The sequence below is a fragment of the Thermobia domestica genome, unplaced genomic scaffold (genome assembly GCF_964235325.1).
Source record: "Thermobia domestica unplaced genomic scaffold, izTheDome1.hap1.1 HAP1_SCAFFOLD_1401, whole genome shotgun sequence".
In the NCBI taxonomy this organism is placed as follows: Eukaryota; Metazoa; Arthropoda; class Insecta; order Zygentoma; family Lepismatidae; genus Thermobia; species Thermobia domestica.
Genome location: NW_027657111.1, coordinates 26,928 through 34,282, shown reverse-complemented (window position 1 = coordinate 34,282; position 7,355 = coordinate 26,928). Strand labels below are relative to the sequence as shown.

General features: G+C 42.7%; 2 non-coding genes across 2 annotated transcripts; both read right to left on the bottom strand.

The window, feature by feature from the left end:
* Nucleotides 1-5,718: 5,718 nt before the first annotated feature.
* LOC145677812 (5S ribosomal RNA) lies at nt 5,719-5,837 on the bottom strand. The gene has a single exon (XR_014130031.1). It is a non-coding gene; the product is annotated as a 5S ribosomal RNA (ribosomal RNA).
* Nucleotides 5,838-6,014: 177 nt separating this feature from the next.
* LOC145677814 (5S ribosomal RNA) lies at nt 6,015-6,133 on the bottom strand. The gene has a single exon (XR_014130033.1). It is a non-coding gene; the product is annotated as a 5S ribosomal RNA (ribosomal RNA).
* Nucleotides 6,134-7,355: the final 1,222 nt, after the last annotated feature.

The window sequence follows — 7,355 nt, the reverse complement described above, 5'->3', positions numbered from 1 at the left end:
AAGCACATCGCTGTTTGGAGTATTCTAAAGATAGTGTGACTTCCTATGGGCTTCAATTACGATCGACGACTACACATACTAATTAATCGAATAGCAGCGAGAATTTCGAATGACACTAAGCAACTATCTCAGACACTTTTGATGAGTCTGTATATCGAAAACAATTCATTTCAATCGTAAATCTCCTCTATAAAGGGGTTTGTGGCCCTCATAAGGGCCGATTTGTATGAGATATAGGTCTTACATTTATGCCTTCTTCTCAGTTTTCTTGGGCAGAAGTACAGCTTGAATGTTGGGCAAAACACCACCCTGAGCGATTGTAACTCCAGACAACAACTTGTTTAATTCCTCGTCGTTACGGATAGCTAACTGCAGATGACGTGGAATAATCCTAGTCTTCTTGTTGTCACGAGCAGCGTTGCCTGCCAACTCAAGAACTTCAGCTGCCAGGTATTCCATGACTGCAGCCAAATACACGGGAGCGCCAGCACCAACTCGTTCGGCATAGTTACCCTTTCGCAAAAGACGATGGATTCTGCCTACTGGGAATTGAAGGCCAGCCCTGCTGGAGCGGGACTTGCTCTTTCCCTTGACTTTTCCACCTTTGCCGCGACCAGACATTGTTCAATATTCTTTCGTAATAAGATGAGAGGAAAAATTGCGGCCTCCACAGGTCCACAGGTTAACATGACAAGTTGGTCGAGTGTGAGTACCGGGCTAGAAGCCCCTGCCTCTTATATGAGATGATAATCCATTTGAAGTAACGGCATGTGAAGTGATGACCAAATCAGCCACTGTCGCTGATCGCCAGGGAATGTGGAGTCTGGTAGAAGTCCTGTATAATGCCTGGGGAGCTGCGAGTCTGGTCGTTGCTGATGAGAGAGTATTAGCACTGGAAGCTTGGAAGAGTCCTGATTGGCAGCGGCGATGACCAATGAGGCAGCCTGGAGTGGCCCTCATAAGGGTGTGGTCCTGTATGTATGGAAAGGTCGTGGTTAATTGAAGAATTCACTAAGCATGTCAATGAAGATTGACAGCTTGTTGAACATGTCTTTTTCTTCTTTCAATTTCGGCGTATACTTCTTGAGGGGAGGGGGTAGTCTGAATAGTTCAAAGTCCTTCAATATTTGAAGAAAATCTTTGAAGGAGGTTGCGGCAGTGTCTTCTGGTGCTGAAGGAGGTGTATCTTTCTTCGGAAGAGGAGGCCAGGAGGTCCGGTCGTCTGTACTGGAAAAAGTCTTGGTTGGCTTCATGGTTGATGGGGTCGTGGAAGTGTCCGTCGTTTCAGATGCAGGGGTCTTACTGTTTTTCCCCTGGAGAAGGCGTTGAATTTTAGGGCATCCTGAGTAGTTGGCGGGGTGATCTCCCGTGCAATTGACGCATTTAGCAGACGTTAATGTGTCCCTTTTTTCACAAGCAAAAGTCCAGTGGTTACCGGCGCACTTGACACATCTAGGTTGCGCTTGGCATGTGCTTTGGCCATGGCCAAAACGCTGGCATTTGTAGCACTGTAGATAGGCTTTGGAGTGATATGGCTCTACTTTAATCTTCATATGGAGGAGGAGATCTTCTTTAAAAAAGGAGTTGGCCCTGAGTGTTTTCCTCATTATCACTAGAAAAAGGGGGAACAAAGTTTTCCCCGACGGTTCGTGAGCGTTCCGCTTGGACAGTTGAATGATGGAAAGGACTGGATAGCCTTTTTCCTTCAGCTCGGAAATTATGGCATCCACAGCCGTGTCTAGAGGTAAGTGGCGAATCACTGCTTTAATGACATCTTTCTTCTTTTGTATTTCTGTGGCGTACTCAAGGTTTTCAGCAGAGCAGAAATCTTGGATAGCTTGGAAGTCTTCTTGAAGAGTGCATTTGATCTTGAGAAAACCTTTCATAAAACGAAAGGTGGGCGTTTCTTTACATTGTTTTTGCATCTTAGCTATGAGGTCGTAGCCCCGAGAGTACGGACAGTTGTAGATGTATAGCCAGGTCTTGGAAGATTCGCTAGTGGCATCCATCGGTTCGGGAGTGTTCTCAGCTCCAGCAAGGGCCGCAAATGTGTTGGAGGTAGGAATTGGTGTAACAGGTTCCCAGAAACAGAAACAGAAAAGTTAAAAAAAAGGACGCCCCTCGGGAAAGCCCGCGCCCTGGATAGTGGGTGAGGCATCAACCAACATACTACATGCCTCTCCCCCATGCAGTTAATAGCCTAAAGCTGTTGTCGGTGGGTATGTCTCGCGGTTTCTATCTTTTTCGAAAGACACTTACACGCGGATCTGTAGTTAAAGTGTAAATAGAAAGAAAGAAGGGTAAAATAGAAGATAGGAAAGCGCGAAAGAAGATTTTATTGTCCTGATAGAGGGATAAAAAACCTGGAAACCAGGAAAAAACCCCCTGTATCGGTCATGCTGCATGCAATAGTATTTACATGGCAAAACCACACAAGAAGGGTGGCAAAAATCCATGTAAACAAGTCTGTTGTAATAAATTAAGTTAAGTAACCTATCTGAATTGGTGTTTTTTAATCTGTGTTGTCTGTATTTGGGAAGTGTTTTGTTAGTGGGGCTTGTTGTTATTTTTTAAGCATGCATTTGGCCGTTCTCGTGGTCCATCATCTGTGCTTTTGGTCGTCATCGGTCTGCAGGCTGCAGCTACTTCTTCACCATGCATTCCCCTCCGCTGCTACTACTGCATGTTGCTTGAGGCCTGGCTTCCTTTCTTCTCTGTTTATTTTCGTCACTGGTTACGGCTGGTTTTGTGTTAGCTGGTTGTTTTATTTTCTCTGCGTAGGTTGGTCTTGTGATGTGAAGTTTTCCACTTGTTGTTGTGAGAGCGTTTATGGTTTTTTCCAAGATCTTCTTGGTGGTTGATTGTATGGCGTCTAGTATCTTCTGATGGTTGTGTACAGGTGCTGAGATGGTTAGGACTGATGTAACCCAGGTTATGATCTTGTCTGTTGCTATTTCTATTGCTGTTTGGATGTGGTCCTGCGCTGGCTGGGGATAACTCTGCTGCTGTGAATCGGGTTCAGCTGGTTCATGCTGAATGGTGTCGTGGCTCTGAACAGGGCCGCAGGGTTGACTTTCTTCTTCATATGTGAAGGCTGTGAACTGTTGTTTTTTGGGAGCCATTGGTCTGGATGGACAACTGCTGCTTCCAGTTCTGTGAGTCTTTGACTTACACGTTGCGCAGAAGCTCTTATTTATTGGGTTTTTGCATTCTTCTTTATGTGGGTCCCCACACCGGAAGCATACACGCTGTGCTGTACATTGCAGGCGGCGGTGCCCATACTGGTAACAGTTCCAGCAGGGCATCGGTCTTGGTTGCAGTTTCGAGTTCTCTACTTTGTAGTGTTTTGTTTGGGTTTTGAGTCCATATGTCGTGAGGCGGTTTACATCTTCTGGATGTTTGGAGAACAGACGAAGCATCGGAGCTGGTCCTTTGGCTGTTTGGATCCGGATTAGGCTTGTGAAGCGGATATTTTCATTCATAAGCGCCTTCTGGATTAGGGAAATATCCGTTGATGTGGATACTCCTTTTATAACACAAGTATATGTGGCTTCTTTCTGCGTTTTACCATTCTCTTCTGTGTGGTTGCGTTCTGGGGTTTGGTTTTCTTTTTTCTTTCCTTTTTTGTTCTTCCTTTTTACTTCCTGGAAGCCGTCCTCTTGGTCTTGGTTGGTTTGCATGTCTTCTTGTTGTTTGGTCTCTTCTCTTGGTTTGGTGGTTGTAGTTTCTTCTTGTGCGCTCCCGTGGTCCTCATAAGAGCCGGTAGTCTCGCTGGTGTGTGGTTTTAACACCTGTGTGCGTTGGCTTTTCTCCTGTGTGCTAGTATGGTCCTCATAAGGGCCGGAGCGATGGCTTTTCACCTGCATGTGCTGTGGTTTCTCTTCCTGTGGAGTTACAACTGATTTTGGTATTGGAGGAGTTTCTCTATTTTCGGTGACCTGTTTGTCCACTATTCTTGAGAGTGATCCGAAGGTTCCGGCAGGGTCTGCGTCCTTGAAGATCTTGACGAAAATGTCTCTGGCAACTTCTGATTTGAAGTACACATTGTAGTCGTGATCCTGGACGTGTTCTATCTGGAACTGGCTGCGGTGCATCTTCCTCTCAATGATTCTGTGTATGTTCTTCTCAGTATACAAGCTATATACTTTTTTGATGGTCACAGGAGGAAACTTCCTGTACTCATCTGCTTCTGGTTTGGCCTCTTCATCTTCTTCAGGTGGACGTCTTGTTGGCGTCTTCTTGCGTGGTCTCGGCATGGCTCTAAAAAGGGCCGAAATTCTTGGTTTGGGTTATGGTACTTGAGTTTGTCAGGGATAGGTTTTTGCTAATTTAGTGTGCAGTGCCTCTCTATGCTATCCCAAAGAGATAATATTGCGTTCCCGTCAGCCGACTGTCGCCAAAGGCTGTACAACCTATATGGCCAGCGCGAAGCTTGACTCACAATAGGGGGTCTAGCCGACGGAAAACAATGCTTATTTCTTCAGGAAGCGGTGTGTGTAAATGTGTTGTAGAATTTTTCTTTATTTAGCACGTAAACTCTTCTCTAAAGTGCTCTTTAATGAGCAGAATCTCTTGAGCACACCTTCGTTAACACCGCAAGGTCTCCCGGTGTGTCACAGCGTCTTCTTCAGCAAAGCGCATCTTCTTGTAAAAATCTTCTTTCTAAGGCAGGAATCTTCTCGGTGAGCAATCTCCTACAAACTCTCTCCTCCTAGCCAGCCCATGAATCAAGTCAGTTTTGTTACTACTTCAAGCGTGCACCCGAGTGCATCAAATGAAAAGCAAGGCAGTTGGCGCGAATTGAAACACGTACTGTAATTTAAATGAAGTCGATAAATCGGCGGACACATCTAATTTTGCTGAACGAGTGTCATCATGCCACCAAAAACTAGCGGAAAGGCTGCAAAGAAGGCTGGTAAAGCCCAAAAGAATATCTCCAAGGGAGATAAGAAGAAGAAGAGGAGGAGGAAGGAGAGCTATGCCATTTACATCTACAAAGTTTTGAAGCAAGTGCATCCCGACACTGGCATATCTAGCAAAGCTATGAGTATCATGAACAGCTTTGTTAATGACATCTTCGAGCGTATTGCTGCTGAAGCTTCTCGTTTGGCCCATTACAATAAGCGGTCAACTATCACCAGCCGGGAAATCCAAACAGCTGTGCGCCTTCTTTTGCCTGGTGAACTTGCCAAGCACGCTGTAAGTGAGGGTACGAAGGCTGTTACCAAGTACACAAGCTCTAAGTAAAAATCTTCTTCAAGATTTTTCATTTCAAACGGTCCTTGTCAGGACCAACACATTATTCGAAAGAGTTAAATCACGAAATTTGCTTCATTCTGTTATGTAGAAACACCTTGAAATCCAATTTCTATATGCTGTTAGTAAAAAAGTAAAGCACATAGCGGAGATGTGTCGTGCTTGTATATGAAAGGCATTTACTCGCCGGAGATCTACACTTAGTCATAATAATTTACTTTTAAAAAGTGGTAATACATTCCGTGTTAAGTATAGTAGTAGGTGCACACGGATCGGAAATCAGGTTATTTTAATGTGCCGTGCAAATAAACAGGCTGTTAGTGTAAGAAATAGTGGGTATAACGCTTAGAATATCGATTAATCGCTATGAAATAATGTTGATAAATTATCTCTTGAAAGTACTATAAAATTAATGTTTCTAGTATTTTCGTACTTGAAGGATAATGAAATTTGAAAAAGAGATGCCAACAGCACCTGGTGTTCCCAGGCGGTCACCCATCCAAGTACTGACCAGGCCCGATGCTGCTTGACTTCGGTGATCGGACGAGAACCGGTATATTCAGCATGGTATGGCCGTTGGCGAATGCATATGGCTTCGAGTGAGTTATTGTAGCTACGTAGGTTTGTCGGTGAATACTCAAAAAGACCAGCGCGTGGAAAGCGTTGCTAATTGTTTTAAGTAATGCATGATTACGAAATTATCGTGGTGAACGATGTGAGAATATTCGTCTTTGTGAAAAACAAAATTAGAAAAAGTATACCAACAGCACCTGGTGTTCCCAGGCGGTCACCCATCCAAGTACTGACCAGGCCCGATGCTGCTTGACTTCGGTGATCGGACGAGAACCGGTATATTCAGCATGGTATGGCCGTTGGCAACTACCTTTTCTTCAATGTCCTGTTAAGGAAGTATGTTTTAAGTAAGAATTGACATTATTAACTATAAAGGCAAGCATATTAACGTCGTTAACATTACTTGGAATATACTAATATTCGAATAAATATTTGAATGTTCGAATGATGAGTGATTCGGATGTTCATAGTGCCACTATGTCCTATCGAGTTTACTATCACGAACCACGTATGAAATTGTATATAAATAAATAAAAATAAATCCTTTATTAAGTATTGATTACAGGAAAAAGGCAAACTTACATTCTTTAATGTACACAATGAAATGTATGAAAGATATTTTTAAGATATGTTTCACTTACCCTTTATAACGCAAGGTAGTTTTCAGTGTAGCATCCTCTTCAGCTGCGAGATAACGTAAGGCAGATGATCATTCAGTCGTGAAGCACTAAAATGTAATATACATTTTAACTATTATCGATAAGAATTATTTACTGCAGGGATGCAAATAAAGTGAGGCAAATTAGTAAATAAAAACCGATACTGTAACTGATAATGTAATTACGTATCTGTATTAGTTGTATATACAGTAATCGCACGATTATCCGCGGAGTTGGATGTTGGCATAATCGCGCATAATCAGCAGTATGAGCAGAAAAGGGAAATGAAATGAAATCTTTAGATTTACGTCGCATACTTATACCGGTTACGCTAAAGGAGACGGTGATGATGAGTACTGAATGAAGAAAGTGGGAGGAAACGGGAGAAACCCGAGAAAACCCATGAGCACGGTCTTTATGCACGACAAAGTTCACACGGCACGAGCTGGGATTGAACCAGGGACCCCAAGCACCGGAGGCCAAAAAAGGGACAAAAAGTCTTTCGTGCAACTTTCGTTTTCGGTAAAAAGTTTACACATAATTTAGAAAGAGTAGTTTTCTGGTCTTTTTATTTCACAAGTTGGTTCATGTCTATATTTTTTACATGCATAAAAAATTTTTCAACTCCCTTGCTTAGTTCCTGTTAAAGACCTCTACCTCTGATTGTATTTTTTGCACATATTCTTATTGTTTTCAGACAACATTTCTAAGAGCGTAATTTATCGTCAGCAAGAAAAGAAAAGGAAAGCCTCGGATAGTGGAATGTGTACTGTATATATATATATATATATATATATATATATATATATATATATATATATATATATATATATATATATATACGTATTAGTATATAGTTTTATTTTA